Source organism: Lolium rigidum, chromosome 4 (assembly GCF_022539505.1).
Source record: "Lolium rigidum isolate FL_2022 chromosome 4, APGP_CSIRO_Lrig_0.1, whole genome shotgun sequence".
Lineage (NCBI taxonomy): Eukaryota > Viridiplantae > Streptophyta > Magnoliopsida > Poales > Poaceae > Lolium > Lolium rigidum.
In genome coordinates this window covers 117,368,315-117,387,061 of record NC_061511.1, presented here as the reverse complement: position 1 = coordinate 117,387,061, position 18,747 = coordinate 117,368,315, and the positions used below count along the sequence as shown (strand labels likewise).

The 18,747-nt window shown below is 47.8% G+C and overlaps 1 long non-coding RNA gene and 1 pseudogene across 1 annotated transcript; one reads left to right on the top strand and one right to left on the bottom strand.

The window, feature by feature from the left end:
- Nucleotides 1–1,059: 1,059 nt before the first annotated feature.
- LOC124647438 lies at nt 1,060–2,482 on the top strand (annotated as a pseudogene).
- Nucleotides 2,483–3,473: 991 nt separating this feature from the next.
- On the bottom strand, nt 3,474–16,528 carry LOC124649502. The gene is made up of 6 exons (XR_006986661.1): nt 16,391–16,528; nt 15,281–15,337; nt 15,085–15,181; nt 14,585–14,833; nt 14,310–14,463; nt 3,474–3,533 (listed from the first exon to the last, which is right to left on the bottom strand). It is a non-coding gene; the product is annotated as an uncharacterized LOC124649502 (long non-coding RNA).
- Nucleotides 16,529–18,747: the final 2,219 nt, after the last annotated feature.

The window sequence follows — 18,747 nt, the reverse complement described above, 5'->3', positions numbered from 1 at the left end:
CATTTGCACCCACTTGCAACTAAAAAAATACAATTGCAACCATACTTGCAACTAGAAAACCTCAGTTGCAAGTTGCAGCTTGAATATCTCAGTTGCAGCCCCACTTGCAACTAAAAAGTTTCATTTGCACCCGTATTTACAATTTTAACTTGAAACTGGAAAAAAAACTCGGTTACAACCCACTTGCAAGTTGTAACCCTTGCGCTATCACAAATAATGACAAAATCCAATGGTTATGAAGTCGACCAAGCTCTAGCTTAATCTAGATTGCCCGAGAATAAGTAAAAACCAATAAAATATATAAATAGTACAAATTAGAAAGTAATACATAATTATTGAGAAGTCTCTTTTTATGTACAAGGACATTAGTAAACAAAAATAATGTATTTATAACTTTAATAAAATAATAAACAACAAAAATTCAAGGTAAACAAAATCCAACATGAAAAAATCTATACTACTGCGCTATGTAGCAATACGTCATATGTATTGTTTTAAGAAAAAATGAAAAGAAACAAAGAAGTCAATAAAATGGATAACGTGTACTTAGTGAAATGTGGTATGATAACATTTGAGGCACAAGGGGTTCGGATAGCTAATAGTAATTATTTCCTTCTCTATTCTAGAGGTCGCACGCTCAAAGCCCCCAGGGAGTAATTTCTGCATCCCTCTTTCTCTATTATTTTGTTGGGCCGGCCAAAAGTTCGCAGAAAACGATCAGACGGACCACGACTTAACTGAGCACTTAGCAATCCCTTTTTAAAATTATGCTCGTTAGTTGTATATATACGTCACATTTTCTCCCCAGGGAATAACTAGAAAAAATCAACCATGCAAGGAATGTTGGATTGTGGACGTGCGGGGCAACTTTTTGCATGTCTAAAGACGGCCACGGTGTGGAACTAATCAACACTGACGTCCTACTTATTCAGTCCTAGGTGTCTCCGTAGGCCTCCACTTGGAGGCGTTACGTACGTCGAGCAAGTAACAGGCGGCTGTGAGAGTGAGACACCAATACACATAGATAGTGATCGAAGCGACTCAGCCAGAAGGCGATCGATGGAGAAGTCCGGCGCCGTTCGCAGGGCACGGTTCCTGCTCCTCGTGGCCGCAGCGTTCTGGGTCTGCATGCATACTCTACTTCCGCCTGTCCGTGATCATCACGGGCGTGGCCATCGCGCCGACGGAGCGCGCGGCGTCGTTTGCACCGGCGTACGAGCGCGATCGATGCCGGGGACGGTACGTGTATATGCATGATCTCCCGCCGCGGTTCAACGCCGACATGCTCGGTGGCTGCAGCCAAACGAACGGCCGCTGGCCCGACATGTGCGAGCAAGTGAGCAACGCCGGCCTCGGGAAGCCGCTCCAGGAGCCAGAGGATGAAGGCGACGGGGACGACGGCGCGCTCACGGGCGCCCGTGGCTGGTACGCCACGCACCAGTTCGCGCTGGACGCCATCTTCCACGGCCGCATGCGGCGGTACGAGTGCCTCACCAACGACTCCTCCGCGGCGGCGGCCGTGTTCGTCCCGTTCTACGCAGGCTTCGACTTCGCGCGGCACCACTGGGGCTACGACAACGCGACGCGGGATGCCGCGTCGCACGACCTGGCGAGCTGGCTCGTGGGCCGGCCGGAGTGGCGCCGGGCGGGCGGTCGCGATCACTTCCTCGTGGCGGGGCGCACGGCGTGGGACTTCCGCCGCGACACCTGCCTGAGCCCGAACTGGGGCACAAACCTCCTGCTCCTCGCCGCCGCCAGGAACATGACCGTGCTCGTCGTCGAGTCGTCCGCTCCCGGCATCGGCAACGACATGGCTGTGCCTTACCCTACCTACTTCCACCCACGAACAGACGCCGACGTCCTGGACTGGCAGCGCAGGATCGAGAGCTCTGATCGCCCGTGGTTCATGTCCTTCGTCGGCGCGCCGCGGCCAGGGGACCCGCGATCCATCCGGCCACAGATCATCGCCCAGTGCAGCGCATCGTCCACGTGCCGGCAGCTGGGCTGCGCCAACGGTGCCAGCCAGTGCCACGCCCCGGGGGACATCATGCGGCTGTTCCAGAGCTCCACCTTCTGCCTTCAGCCGCCGGGGGACTCCTACACGCGGCGGTCGGCGTTCGACGCGATGGTGGCCGGGTGCGTGCCGGTGTTCTTCCATCCGGCGTCGGCGTACCTACAGTACACATGGCACCTGCCTGAAGACCACACCCGCTACTCGGTGTTCATACGGGAGGACGGCGTGCGGGCGGGGAACGTGGGCATCGAGGAGACACTCAGGAGGATACCGCCGGCGGCGGTGCGTAGGATGCGGGAGGAGTTGGTCAGGCTCGTGCCGAGGCTGGTGTACGCTGACCCGAGGTACAGACTCGAGACAGTGAAGGACGCGTTCGATGTTGCCGTGGAAGGTGTCATTGACAAGGTGGCGGAGAGTCGAACCGGCTCAGCAGCCGAGAGCTGGCTAGAGAAGATTTGGTCAATGTAACGGGCTGGTATTGCGTTCAAAGTAATTTTTTAAGTGAATGGAGTAGTTTAGTTCGTCAACTTCCAAAACGAACAGTTAACATCATAAACTTGGCAGGCAAGAGAAAACACGGTCCGAAATACATCCCACATCCTGGTAATTTCTACTCCCTCCCGTCTTTTGTACGGAGTACTAAATTCGAGTCAATTAAAAAAGATCGAAGAGTATCTCCGTCTCCATCTTCATCTCCATCATCTCTATCTTCATCTTCATTACCTAAAGCATCTCTAGCGGAACTATTAAAAAGTGGTCAATCTCTAAAATAATCTACTAGTTAATGCCCGTCCGTTGCCACGAACAACGAATGATAAAAATATCGACAATTCAATCAAGAGTTGGTTTAGTTCCCATGAATCAAAAATGAGATGATGCAACTTAAATAATGAATCGTTTTTGTACTACTTTTGAGATTGAAGCTGTCATGTTCTGTTTTCTGGATCTAATAAGCAGTCTCATACTTTTTTTTTCTAATAAAAAATCTCTTAAATTAGTGAAGCAAGCTATTCAACACTTTTAATACTCAACATGGGATAACTCCACTGTTACTATCCTATTATAAGGGTGTCCAGAGATTTATAAGTCACACAGTTATTAACCTTTTGACAACACACCTCTTAGGCTTCATAGCTAGTAGGGGGTTCTCTTCTGCCCCCTCTATAACACATGAGAAAAACAAAACAGATTAACACATTTAATAGAACATGAACATGTCAAAAAAGTGCACGGGCACGTCAAACACATCTAGAAGATCTGCGCAAAAAGAAAACAGAACACAAGACTGGGTGCCAAACATCTTAATCATCCGTCGATGCATTAAAAACAAGACAAACATGAACAGAGAGCTGGACCAAATAGCAAGAAGCATCAGCGAACTCGCATCAGAGAAGACGAGAAATACACCAGCTCATGTCAGTTGTCACCGCGTGTGCCACCTCCAGGTCCGTGTTCGCCCCTCACCCTGATGACCCTTCCTCCGTCAGTGCCGGCTTCATCTGATCCCTCAACCTTCACCCTGCGACATATTGCTCTGCTCTCTTACACAATGAATTTAAGATTGTTATTCGACATGTAGTTCAAATAATATGGTAAGTTCAACCATTCAAGTGCTAAGCAAGAAATCAAATTAAATACTTCTGGTGTGAAGCAAATGAAAAATGCAGTTCCATTTGAAGGCAATAACAACAATAGTTTTTATTTGTGCAAATAACAAATGTTTTACTGAGTATATATGGCAATCAGTTTGGAAGTCTGCTTACATAGTACATACACAACCATCCATATGATATACTCAAGTTACATTGTTCACAATATGAAGCATGACGAGGATCATGAACAATAAGAAATTGTCCAAAATATGATTCAAGATAAAACAAAACCAATATAGCCTAACAGCTGGTTGCCGATCAGTGTAGTTTACCGAAAAATAATAAGCACCTTGGTATCAGAGGAAGTGCATGCAGAATTGGCTAATTATTAATATCACCACTCTCTACGGATGAAAGTTTATTAATTTATACACCGATTTATGATGCCTGGCGGTATGTGAACTAACTGAATACTATTGCTATGCTAATTCTGGCCGAGGCCAACTATCTATCTGTAACTCTGTAAGGCAACATGTGCACGCATAATATAGCAGCAATAACAACATTTTACATATACAAATATGTAAATTAATTGGTCAATGAGCTATTGTCATGAAGTATACTTACTAAGGACATGAATAACACTTAGTAATTGCAGAGTGCTAAGAAAGGAAAGTGTGCGCCATGGGAGAATCATGTATACTCACAAGAGTTTATACTAAACATTTTGGTAAACCATATACTTCATAAAAGAGGTAAGTATTGATCAAAGAAACATGGAGAATGGTCTATGCCTTTATGAATCACTGACTATGGGCCACGTGCTAATTCTGGAAATAAGGATCATAAGTGCATTACGTGCTTTGTTTCATATAAGTGACCAACTATTGATTTATTCTTGACATAGCTTGTATCTACGCGTAATATAGCTGTCATCACTGTAGAAAAACAATCCATAACTCAAGTGATCATTTAAACATCTCTTGGTTTTCTTGGTCATAAAAAATAATTAAAGCTCTTGCTCCTCCTAGAGTTCCAGCTGGGGAAAAAATTACCAACATATTTCATCATTATGCAGGGTGAATTAAATATATCATTCTCTAAAACAAATGTTAAATGGAAAGTAGCTTACGAAAAGGTTGCAGTTTGCACTTGTTCTTACTTTCTGTTTCAAGGAATGGTGTCGCATGGAACGTAGCCTATGACTTCTGACCACAGTCACAAATAATAAGAAAATAACCGGTATAAATAGCAGCTGACCAGGCATATCTATTTCCTAGGAAAGGTGTTGAATATATAAGCAAATATCCATATGAAATAATCCGTACAAGTAATTGATAAATCATGACTATGAAAATAACAAATAAACTAATCGTGTAGACTAGTAAGATAGATGAACAGATCACGTCTAAACAAGATAAACCGATCGCATCTACCACAGAAACTAGAAGAAGGAACTCTAACAGAAACTGAAAGAGAAACGACAAGATCACATACTTCGCAGCAGCATCGTTGTCGCCCATGTTGAGGTTGTCGAAGAAGTCGCTGAGGTCCGGGAAGAAGTTGTCGGTGTGGAGGAACTCGTCGTCCGATGACGACTTCGTGATGCCGCAGTCGCGCCGGAGCGCTCCCCAAAACCTGATTGCCCCTCACCCGCACGGGTTCACGAGAGGCAGTGGTTCCGGAGGCCTCATCGTCCCGGCAGGTCGGTGCACGCCGACGGACGGGATGAGGAAGACGAAAGCAGCGGCGCAATGAACTGGAAACAGGTAGTCGCGTATGCGTCTGGTACTGACTAGGGTTGACGTCCGCGCTTATATAGTGCGGTTCGGGAAGGTCGTGGGGCGCAGCCCACGTCCGAGTCGGCACAGCCAGGATCCAGAAAAACCGGAAGGAAAAACGGCTGAGTAACGCGTCCGTTAATGACTCGAAATTGATTACACAATTAATTCCCCAAACAGCAAAAACATAAGCTCGGCTCGGCGAGATTCCCGCAACCCGCGGCGCGGCGCGTCATGACGTGGCGAGGCGAGGCGGGCGGCGGAGGAGGAGGAGTGCGCGAGGGCTCTCTCTCTTCTCACTCACTTACTAGGACTAGAACAGCCCACCTTATATACCACTCCAACTCTCTCCCAACTAGCAATGTGGGACAAAACTTTAGCTCCCACTAGTGCTGCCACTGATTATTGGAATGGGCCATGTGAGTTTCAGAATTTGATAATGGGCCATGGGCCAAAGGCCAAATGCTCCAAATTCCAAGCAATCCCCCACAAACTCTCATTGGCACATCTCATCAATAAGTTTCCGAACATTGTTTTATATACCGGTATGTCGTGGAGACTCGTTAAGTTGAACTTCCACTTAAAGCTTCATATTACACTAGATTGCAACTTGGATAGTGGACTATGCCTTGAACTACAAGTTTTCTGCGCACTAGCTTCATACAAAGCCTAGACCGATACTAGGCTGCCGCGAGACTTCCTCGCGGTTTGGAGCTTATACGTCATACTCCAGGGCCTTTCATGAGTTTACTAGAGATCACCCAACTCTCATAGATTGCGACGTTTAACAATCAGACTCATATAGGTGTGTTCTTCAAAAGATGTTCTGCAGGACAACATCTCTGCTAAAATAAGCCACTTAGGACACATTAAGATAGTTATCAACCTGCCATGCAGATTAGGAGAGTATTGCATCTTACGGAGTGGTAAAGTTGATATAGGGATATATACTCTCCTCCCAGCTGACCAACAGCTTGTCTCCCAGCTCTAATTCACGGGATCTCCGATCACATAAAGTGGGTTACCACCGTGGGCAGCTCATAGTGTGGGTCTCATACCCATCTCCTCGATGCATTTTCTATCACATTTCGTGATAGTCCCTTTGTGAAGGGGTCTGCCAGAGTTTCTAGACGTATGGATATAATCCAACGCTATAACTCGGAGTTTCTCATTTTCCCGACAGTTTTCAGTCTCCTCTTCACATGTCTTGATGACTTCATATTATCCTTAGAACTCGTTTACTTTGACGATCACAGCTTGATTATCACAGTTCATAGGAATAGCGGGTATTGGTTTCTCAACCACAGGTAAGTCCATCAAGAGCTCACGAAGCCACTCTGCTTCAACAGTGGCTATGTCTAATGTTGTGAGTTCTGCTTCCATAGTTGACCTCGTAATGATGGTCTGCTTGCAAGACTTCCAGGAAACGGCGCCACCTCCAAGTGTAAACAAATAATCACTTGTGGCCTTAGTCTCATCAGCATCAGATATCCAATTTGCATCACTATAACCCTCAAGTACCCTTGGATACCCAGTATAGTGAATGCCATAACTCGCAGTGCCTTTCAAATAGCGCAAAACTCTCTCAAGAGCATGCCAATGAACATCTCCGAGTCTAGACACAAAACGGCTGAGTTTACTTACAACGAAAGGAGATGTCAGGCCTCGTGGCGCTGGCTAAATACATGAGCGAGCCAATGATCTGCGAATATCGTAATTGATCTCTAGCGACTCTTTTATTCTTACGAATTATCACACTAGGATCATAAGGCGTTGGAGAAGATTTGCAGTCGCTATACCCGAAGCGACTCAGGATCTTTTCCACATAGTGGGACTGAAGCAATGTAATCCCACCATCGTCATCCTTCGGCGAGCTTGATGTTTAAGATCACATCAGCTACTCCCAAGTCCTTCATCTCAAAACAACGAGATAGGAACTCCTTGACCTCCTTAATCACAGTAAGGCTGGTCCCGAATATCAATATGTCATCGACATAGAGACAGAGAATAACTCCCTCGCCCCCACCATGGCGATAATATACACACTTGTCGCCTTCGTTTACAACAAAGCCTTCAGCGGTTAAAGTTCTTTCAAACTTCTCATGCCACTCGCTTAGGTGCTTGCTTAAGCTCATACAAAGACTTCAGTAATTTACACACCTTTCCTTCTTGACCATCTACTACAAATCCATCGAGTCGCTCCATATAAATTTCCTCTTCAAGCTCTCCATTTAGGAAAGCAGTCTTAACATCCATTTGATGAACGAGAAGACCATGTGAGGCAGCCAAGGAAAGTAGTACTCGAATAGTGGTCAGTCGAGCTACAGGTGAGTATGTATCAAAGAAGTCTTCGCCTTCTTTTTGAGTATAACCCTTGGCCACAAGTCGTGCCTTGTACTTTTCAATAGTACCATCGGGCCTAAGCTTTTTCTTGAACACCCACTTGCATCCTACGGGTTTTCACCCATAAGGACGATCAGTAACCTCCCAAGTTCCATTAGCTAAGATGGAATCCATCTCGCTACGGACAGCCTTCCTTCCAGTAGTCAGCATCCTGAGACGCATAGGCTTCTGAAATAGAAGTGGGAGTATCATCCACGAGGTACACAATGAAATCATGTCCAAAAGACTTTGCAGTCCTCTGTCTCTTGCTCCTTCTGGGAGCTTCATTGTCATCCTCCACAGGATTATCAAAGTGTTCTATAGCCATGGTAGGTTCAGGAAATAATTCCTGAGTAGATGAACTGGGTATCTCCTGAATTGATGAGCTAGACATTTCTTTCATAGAAAAGATGTCCTCAAAGAAAGTCGCATCATTCGACTCCATAATTGTACCAACATGCATGTCGGATACCTCAGATTTTACTATCAAAAATCTGTAGCCAATGCTATGAAATGCATATCCCAGAAGAACACAATCCACGGTTTTTGGTCCAAGCTTGCGCTTCTTGGGTATTGGCACATTTACTTTCGCCATACAGCCCCAAGTTCGTAGGTAAGAGAGTTTCAACCTTTTCCTTTCCCATTCCTCAAACGGGGTAATGGTTTTGTTCTTTGTAGGGACACGGTTTAGGACATGACATGCAGTCAATATCGCCTCCCCCCACCATGCCTTGGATAGACCCGATGTATCTAACATGGCGTTAACCAAATCAGTTAGAGTACGGTTCTTTCTTTCGGCCACCCCATTTGACTCGAGGTGAGTAGGGAGGCGTCCTCTCATGGATAATACCATGTTCCGCACAAAAAGAATCAAACTCGTTGGAAAAATACTCTCCACCACGATCGGACCTTAGCCGCTTGATCTTTCGATCAAGTTGGTTTTCTCGCTTCAGCTTTAAAGATTTTGAAGTAATTAAGAGCTTCATCTTTAGATTTCAGGAGGTACACATAACAATATCGAGTAGAGTCATCAATTAAAGTCATGAAGTATCTTTTTCCTCCTTTTGTCAATTCACCATTCATTTCACAAAGATCTGAATGTATAAGCTCCAGTGGTGCCAAGTCTCTTGCCTCCGCAGTCTTGTGAGACTTACGTGGTTGCTTAGCTTGCACACATACTTGGCACTTGGATTTCTTGACAATAGCAAATTTCGGAATTATATTCATATTCGCTAGCCGAGTCATGCACCCAAAATTAATATGACAAAGTCGTGAATGCCAAATATCGGACTCACTATCATTGCAAACATGATTAATAATTTGAGTACATAAGTCTGACAGAGATAAGCGGAACAAGCCTCCGCACACATAACCCTTTCCAACAAATTGTCCACATTTGGAAATTATAACTTTATTGGACTCAAAAACCAACTTAAAACCATCTCGACATAAAAGCGATCCGCTAACGAGATTCTTATTAATTGATGGAACGTGCTGCACATTCTTCAGCTGGATGGTCTTTCCTGAAGTAAACTTCAGATCCACCGTACCAACACCACGAACGAAGCACGTGAGCCGTTTCCCATCGAGCACGGAGCAAGTCCTTGCGACCCGATAAGAAGAAAACATAGAGACATCGTAACATACATGTGTATTGGCTCCGGTGTCTATCCACCAATCAGGAGAATTACATACTGAAAGGACAGTAGGAGAAGTACCGTACCCAACGTCCGTCATCTCAGTATCAACACCAATAACAACATTTGCGGACTTGCCGCTGTTCTCACGCCGATCATGGCGTTCTGGGCAATCAGGAGCCCAATGTCCAGGAGCGCCACAAACATGGCAGTTCTCTTTCTTCTTATAAGGAGTCTTCCTCTTGAAGTTGGTTGAGTTGGAGGCTTTGTTCTTCACGTCAAACTTGCCTTTTCCATTGTTCTTATTCTTAGACTTGTGAGATTGGAAGTTCTTCTTCCGTACCACATTGGCACTAGAACCTCCCTCAAAACTACGAGCGCGTGTGTCCTTTGCTCTCGCCTTCTCTTCCACATGAAGCGAGCCAATGAGATCCGAAACGGAAAACTCTTGTCTCTTATGTTTCAGAGAAGTAGCAAAGTTCCTCCACGAGGGAGGAAGCTTGGCAATAATGCCACCGGCCACAAATTTATCCGGTAAGGTACACTTAAACTGCTCGAGTTCTTTGGCAAGGGATCGAATCTCATGAGCCTCGCTCAACGACGGAGCGCTCATCGGTCATCATGTAGTCATAGTATTGCTCCATGACATACAATTCGGTGCCGCGCGTCCGAGACCCCAAACTTGGCCTCGAGCGCATCCCACGCATCTTTACCATGGTCGAAAGCCATGTACGGGTCAACAATGTTGTCCCCAAGAATGCTGAACAAGGCCGCCTTAAACATGGCGTCGACCTTCTCAAACTTTTCCTCGCTCCTCTCGCGAGAGAGGCCCCTCGGGTCTAGCATCCGTGGCGCTAAAACAGCCTAGGTTCGTAAACCACGGAACCGCCTTTGTGCGCCACCTCTTGTAATGCATACCATCAAAGAGGGAGGTCGAGTAGCGGCAGCAACGCCGCTTGAATTGATTTGCCTATAATCAGGTTTTTGGATTGTTGAATATATAAGCAAATATCCATATGAAATAATCCGTACAAGTAATTGATAAATCATGACTATGAAAATAACAAATAAACTAATCGTGTAGACTAGTAAGATAGATGAACAGATCACGTCTAAACAAGATAAACCGATCGCATCTACCACGTAAACTAGAAGAAGGAACTCTAACGTAAACCGAAAGAGAAACGACACGATCACATACTTCGCAGCAGCGTCGTTGTCGCCCATGTTGAGGTTGTCGAAGAAGTCGCCGAGGTCCGGGAAGAAGTTGTCGGTGTGGAGGAACTCGTCGTCCGATGACGACGTCGTGATGCCGTAGTCGCGCCGGAGCGCTCCCCAAAAACCCGATTGCCCCTCACCCGTACGGGTTCACGAGAGGCAGGGTTCCGGAGGCCTCATCGTCCCGGCAGTCGGTGCACGCCGACGGACGGGATGAGGAGGACGAAAGCGGCGGCGCAATGAACTGGAAACAGGTAGTCGCGTATGCGTCTGGTACTGACTAGGGTTGACGTCGGCACAGCCACGATCCAGAAAAACCGGAAGGCAAAACGGCTGAGTAACGCGTCCGTTAATGACTCGAAATTGATTACACAATTAATTTCCCAAACAGCAAAAAGATAAGCTCGGCTCGCCCGCAACCCGCAACCCGCGGCGTGGCGAGGCGGGCGGCGGAGGAGGAGGAGTGCGCGAGGGCTCTCTCTCTTCTCACTCACTTACTAGGACTAGAACAGCCCACCTTATATACCACTCCAACTCTCTCCCAACTAGCAATGTGGGACTAAACTTTAGCTCCCACTAGTGCTGCCACTGATTATTGGAATGGGCCATGTGAGTTTCAGAATTTGATAATGGGCCATGGGCCAAAGGCCAAATGCTCCAAATTCCAGCAAAAGGTTCAAATAGGAAGAAAGCTTTTCATTAGTAACTCGTTAAAACCACCTAAGTTCATGAAGTGCAGATATCTATGCAGCATTGATATCCTTGAATACAAACTTTCTTGAGTTTTTAATAGTGATTATGAACATGTTAAGACTGAATGAAACAACAGCACATTTTCACTATGAATTCTTCTTACGTATAATCTAATTCATGCCACGGCACCATCTAGTCTTACACAGTGCCCACCTTTCTCGCGCGTCCGATCACGATCAAGCGGACTGGACCAAGCGGCGCTACCGTCCAAAAGAACGACAGCGGAAAGCTCCCCCATAATTCACGACTTTTTCGTTTGGTTCGTCATCTCCCCATTCCCCTTTCCTCTCTCCTCCGGATCGAGCTTATCCCCTCCCCCGATCTCCTTCTGCGATTCTCCTCGTCGGCGGCGAACGTGCCAGCGGGAAGGCCGTCAGAGATTGTTCTGGTTGGTGGTAACAGTGGAGACGGACTCTCTACGGCACGGACTGGGGGATCGATGCATCCAAGGAGGGTGGATGTGATGAGAGGGGTTCTTCGGCGGCGGCGCCCCGCGATTCGACGCCGGCAAGGCGGACGGCCGGCATCAGAGGAGTCGTGCAAGGAGTTTTTGCGGCCCGTCCTCGCCCATCGAGTCGCCCGACCTGGGTGGCCGCACTGGTAGCTTCGAGGCAACGCCTTGCTGGTAAGAGATTCGGTCTCGCTTGATTTTCCCCAGCGTGTTTGCTAGACGCGCCTTTGATTTTACATCCAATTGTTTGGTCACTGTTGCTCGTATCCGACCCAAGGCATATGTGCTCTGCATTCGTTTGATGCTCTGTTTTGCTCTGGTCCAGGCACCAGCATGTCTGCTCTATTTTGCTCTCCGCTCCAGCCCAGTGCCGCTTGTTGCCGCATCTGAACAATCTAGTTCTTTGTTGTGTGCTCTCTTGAGGATTCAGATGGTGTAATAAGCTGGCTGTAATTTTGTATCCGGCTGTACTTAGAGCATGTCTAACAGGCCCCGTATAACCCGCCCACCCCGTAAAATTCCGGCGACATACGGGGCAGGCGCGGTTCGGGCCGTCTAGCAGGCCCCGTATTCGGGCCGCCCCGTTTCGGCGGAATACGGGGCCCAGGAAATCGGCCCCTTCGCCCCGTACATATAGTGGGCGCAGGTGCGAGTGAGGGGTTAACCCCTCACTCGCAACCCTAGCTCCGCCGCGCGCCGCCGCCTCCTCCTGCTGCTCCGGCGAGCAATTAGCCGCTCCCCCGCCACGCATTCCACCCCAAAGCTAGGATGGACTCCCGCCGCCGCAGTAGGGCCTCGCCGGCGAGCGGATCGAAGCGATCCCGCTCGCCGGACACCGTAGAGGAAGCGTGGCGGCCGAAGTGCAAGCTTTCCGCCGCCGGGAGCCGTCGCGCGGCTCGCAAGTACGCCGGCGCGCTGTACGTGCCGGAACCGCTCCGCGAGTTCGCCGCGGGTGGGCGGTGGTACAAGCAGGACCCGCCGCTCAAGCCGATGAGCGGCGAGGCGTTCGAGAAATAGCGCGCGCAGTGGCAGCGCGACCGCGCGGCGTTGTTGGAATGGAGGGCGACCATCGGCAGCAGCAGCGGCGGAGGAAGCGGAGGCGGCGAGGAGGAAGCGGCGGCGGCGGAAGAGGAGGAAGAGGAGGCGGCCTACCGCCGTGCGGTCGCCTTGTCCGAGGCGGATGCCGCCGAGAAAGCGGCGGCGGAGGCAGAGGAGGAGGCGGCGGCCATCGCCGCCGTCCGGGAGTTCGAGGCGCGGCAGGCGCGGGAGGCGCGGGAGGAGGCGGCGAGGATCGCCTTCATTCCCTACGTCATCCTGGACGAGTAGATGTAGTATGATCCGTAGTATGATCAAAATGTATGTATGATCCCTAGTATGATCAATGAAGATGAACTTCCCGGGGTTTTAATTTTTGAAAATACGGGGCGAAATACGGGGTCTGCTAGACGGCATGGCTCGAAATGGAGCAGTTTTTCGATACGGGGCGAAAAAGCAGCCAGATACGGGGCAGAAATATAAGGGGCCTGCTAGACATGCTCTTATCTACTTCTTTTCCTCAATTTCTCTGTATTTTTTTTTTGAAATCATTTCCTCAATTTCTCTGTAATATTTACATTGGATGTAAGTATAGCAATTTTCTCCACTTCTGGGTGAAGTTTCTGTAACTAGATGTACTTCCTACCAGTTTTTACATCCAGATTGATGCAAGTCTCCATGTATTTTTTTCTCAACTTTAGGTGGAATTTTATGTATCTGGATGTAATTTTTATTATTTTTCTACATCTAAAATGCTGAATGGACCAAGGTTTCCCAAGAACAATAGTAGGTTTTCATAGATCTGGATGTAATTTTTTCTTCTTTCTACATCCCCGCTACTATTTTTTACATCCTCACTTTGAATCACGAATACTAGAATTTTTCTGAGATGTAACTTTATGTAGCTATCCTACGGAGTAGTACAATTTTTTTTACAAGCCAATACTTTTCTGAACGGTAGATGAGAAAAACGAGGATAGAGCCAGGTTTTTTTTGTCCGTGTACTGATGGGGTTCACGCTCCTGCAAAAATCGCAAATGTCAAGTAGATGGATGCGTGTGAAGAATATGGTCACATTTTCTGTTTTTGGTAACTGTTGCTTTCGGCTCTTGGGACCACTTTCCTTTTTTGGTAAATGTTGCATTCAGACAAGGAGGGCACCGTGGAAGACTATCCGGTGCTAGGGCACTCTGTAGCATCGTCCTTCTTCTTATTGGTGACATGGTGGTCTAAATACAAAGTATAGTGCAGGTAAGCCTCCCTGTCCATGCAAAAGATGCAAACTTAAATTTCCAACCTTGCAGTACGTCCAAGAATTTATAAGATGTTTTTTCGATCTTGTCAACGACAGGTAGAGAGCAACAACGAATATGATCCAATAATCAATATGAGACGCAATTACGGTATTGGCCTTGAATCTAGAGTCAAAGCAAAGAAGAATCTTACCAGAGGCAGAGCGAGCAAGGCACAAGGTGCGATGAACAGCATCATGACTCCTTGCAGTCGCATAGGGCTGGTGCACATCGCCTCGCCCTACAGCCCTTTCTTATGTCGTATTGTCGCATGCCGCCGTGCTCCTGGCCTAACACCAACCCTACATCTAAACCAACCAAGAAACTTGAGTTCACTGAATAATCCAGGCCGTAATGAAAACTGGGCACCGCACACGCACTATTGCAGGTTAGAATGAACAAAAAATTGGAAGAAAAAAGCAACGCAACTGAGGAATCGAGGTCTCCCACCCTCCCCCCTAGCCATCGGCTGAGCACTCATCAATCTCACTGGAGCCACCCCTTCCGATGTAATGTAAACTGGGCACCGCAAACGCACTACTGCAGGTTAGAATGAACAAAAGTTGGAAGAAAAAAAGGAACACAACTGAGGAATCAACGTCTCTCCTTGCCCGCTAGCCATCGGACGCGCACACATCAATCTCCATCGAGCCACCCCTTCCGATGTCGACACGACTCCTGGGAAACAGTTCCTCCGTTAGGAAATAAGCTAGTGTCACGGATTTTCTAGATCGGATGTATCTACACACTAAAACACATCTAGATACATGCGAATTTAGACAAATATGCGACAATTATTTCCAAATGTAGGGAGTAATATAGGATCAACTGTAAACATAAGTTCCAATACAAATGAATCGAATTTCATTTTATAGAACTGTAGCTTTAAATTCAATTCATTGCAGACAGAGACAGATAAAGAAGACCACCTCATTTTCCTGAATCAACTGGAAGTAGTCTCTTTTGATTAGACCTCCACTGCAGTATGTCTTTGCTACTGGATTTGATCCAGTCCGAAGGAATAACCTGCAGTATCATAGAAGTAGATCAACAATTTTCGCTCGAGTATTTAGCTGTTAGATCATGATTTTTTCCGAGCCTGACAGAGTAGTGTAGTAGTAGTACCTAATGTAGTAGGAGAGGGCCTATTGACTTCTCAAAACAATCGTTTCTGGTCTGAAGCTGTTCCAAGAATATCAGGCTCGAAGTGTAATTATTCGCAAAAAAAAGACTCAAAGTGCAATATTAGTGGTCTATAAGGAAAGGTACAAAACAACATAAACAAATTTGTTCTCAGAAGAGATAAAGAAAACTTGGAAAAATGAATTTTCTATACAAAGTGTAAACAGTTGTTGAATTCTATTTTCAGATGAGTAAGTCGAATTATAATTTAAATCTCAGTGATATTATTTCTATTATTCTTGTACCAAGTGGCCTCTGGAGGTTAATTTCAGATGGAGAGGTTATTCGGTCTGTGCCTTATGCAGATATTTTGGCAGATTGCAAAGAATTTAAAGACCTTGTAAATGCCCATAAAGATACAATTGGTGTTTGAGACTTTAATGACAGTATAGCTCCTGAAAGAACTAAGGAAATGCCAAATAAAGGACAGTGGAGACACATGGTATTCATGGAGCAGATATCGATTCTGTAAAGCCATCACCATCAGATCAACTGATCAACAAAGAAGAAAGAGAAACGGGGGATGCGGGTGTTAAGCCTTATATGCTTTGCCTACGCCAGAACTAAGGCTTCTTGTAACCCTCCTTTGATGTTACTTTCCACATTTACATAGCTGGGCAAATATCACATAATTCATGGATGGCTGCTAATGTCCAAAATCCTCATGTTAGTACGCTGAAGTTAACTTCAGTGTACATTATTGTCGGAACTTGAACAATGTTCTTCTTGCTATCAAGATCTTCATCAGTCGTTGTTCTTGGGATCGAGGCATGAATATCCTTATTTTCCTAGTTACTCAGTTTGTTGTTCCATGTACCAATGTCCTCTTTTGATTCTATTCCAATAGGAAGAATTCTTAGCCGGGTAAGAATTCTTAAACAAATGGCATATATGACAAACCTATGTTCTGATTTCTATTCAGAGATTTTCTTACGATGGTTTAACTCGTAAACGTTTAACAACACAACTGCAGCGCCTCTACAGGTTTATTAAACTCAGAAAAAAATAGGTTTGGAACTTGAACCGTAGGAGAGAGCTGATCAGCTGACCAACCTGCAATTTGTTGTGTGCCAGAGCACCGGGGGCGCCGGCCCTGTAACATCCACGAGGAGGACGCCGGACAGAGCCACAGAGGGGACCAGGGCTGTCTCATCGACCTCCTACAACGACGGGTAGGGCGCGTACCTTCCCCTCAAGTGGCAGCCCGCGCCGCCGGGCCAGCACACCCCCTCCCCGACGCCTTCTTCTTCTCCCGGACGCGCGAGCGTGCCTCTCCCCCTCCGGCTCTCCATAGCCACGCTCCATCCCCACGACGGTCGCGCCCGACGCTCGGCCCTCGCGCTCCTGCTTCTTCTCGGCTCCGCCACTATCTCGCTCACCACCAGCCTCCGCCGTCGACCAGACCGAGGCGGCGCTTGGGCAGCGCGCTCCGTATGGATTGGAACCGTACAACGATAAGCAAGCCAAGCACCAGGGCCGAGGCAGAGGCGCGAGTGGCTACGCAAGGCTTCGGCGAGCTCCGCCAGGCCGGTGGTTGTCCCCTACGGCGCGGCAGGATCTCCTCTCTTCTGCTCGAGTAGAAATTCGGACGACGCGAAGACGGATGTATGGGTCGTGGGTGGTTAGGTGGGGAGGAGGATGTTAGAATTTAATTAGTCTTAATTAAATGGGTTAATCCCTGCTTTTAACTGCAACATTTGTAGCCACTCATTTAGGGAACCGTCATTAGGCGGTTATTTCACTGGAGCGTCGCCTCCTAGGAACCGACCTAATCACGTCTGTTCTCCCCCTATATATATGTAAAATCTTCATCAATCAATACAAGTGATTTCATTCCAATCATTGTCTCTCTCGCTCGATTCTCTCCCGATTATTCGCAACACGTTATCAGCACATAGTCTCTACCGAGAAAAACGAGAAGGAGATCTACAGGAACCTGCAGGCACTGTCCTGGATTCTTCACCTGCTTGAACGCGACGGCCGCCAACGCCACTTCGTCGCTCGCCGCCGTCGAGGAGTCGGTGGCCTTCGCCGCCACAACCACCGTGCACCTCGCCACTCCGATGGTCGCCGTTATGGGGCAGGCCGCTACATCGGTCGTCGCCATGGTGCCGGCGGCTACCGTGGTCGCTGCCATGGCCCAGGCGGCTTCCGCGGACCTCATCGCCACCAGCCGAACGGCGCCGGCCGCTCTGCCTTGCCGGTGCAGGCCGCTGCGCCGGCCTCGCAGCCTATGGCCCGGCCGCAGCCGGCCGCGCCCGCGCAGATCCTGACCCCTGTCGAGGCAGCAGTGCGTCTCTGACCCCTGCGGTCGTCGAGGCCGCAGGCGACGCGCTCGCCTATGTGTCGGCGCCGGCTGGAGCCTCCATCTTCACCGTCGACTCCGGCGTGAGGAGTTTCACAAGCGCCGCGGTCGCCGACTCCGTCGCGCCCCTGCGCCTCCCATCGCCGACGCCAACCGTCGAGGACGGCGCGCCGCGCGCCGGCGCTGCGGTCGCTGATGTTGATGCAGTCGCGCTGTCTCGGCCCTCGCCGACGCCCGCAACCCTGCCTCCTTCATCGCGCAGCAGCGCTCGCCGTCGCCTCGTCGCCTTCGGGCTTCCGCTCCACAGCCCGCCGTCGAGCAGCCACGGCCATCGCGCCGGCGCATGGAGCCCGACCGCGCTTGAACTCGCGAACGGCGTCGCGCATGGGAGCATCTTCCCCGGTGACTCCTCCTTCAAGGACACCCGAGGCTGGAGTGGTTCTTGTCGCCGATGAGGAATCAGCGCTTCATCTGCACGGAGGGAGCTGCGTGGTGGTCGCCGCTGTTCTTGCGTGCTAGTATCCTGGATTGGGGATTTCTACCTTATTCTGACCACACCGCTCCTAAAGTGGTTATTTAAGCGGTGGAGCAACTCGTGACGTCTATACATATACAGACTTCACATTATTAGCAAATCTCCAGTACTAAACAGTAGTTTAATTTTTTGTTTTAGACTATATCTATTTTAGTACTGTACTGTATTTCAGTTAGAGTACCGTGTATTCCTGAAAATGTATGTGATGTAATATATTTCCATGTGTGCACATGTTGAGATAAATTACGTCTATTATTTTGCAATCGAGATATTAATTTCTTGCAAATAAGACAATCTATTCATCTTAATTGAGCTACTTTTGGTTCAATACGAGCAAGAATTAATATGCGAAAGTGATTTCTACAAATTGATGTTTTGGGATCACAAGGTGGTGTGTAGATCTACTGCATTGCAGCCACTACTAATTAAGCCTACATTTTGTCATGATTGACATTTTGATTGCTTAAAGTGCTCTTCCATACATTTTGTTAAGTTATGACACAAGGTACTGGAAATATGAGTATCTACTGATTTTATCAGACTATACTCTCTAGTGCTGAGAGATGGACC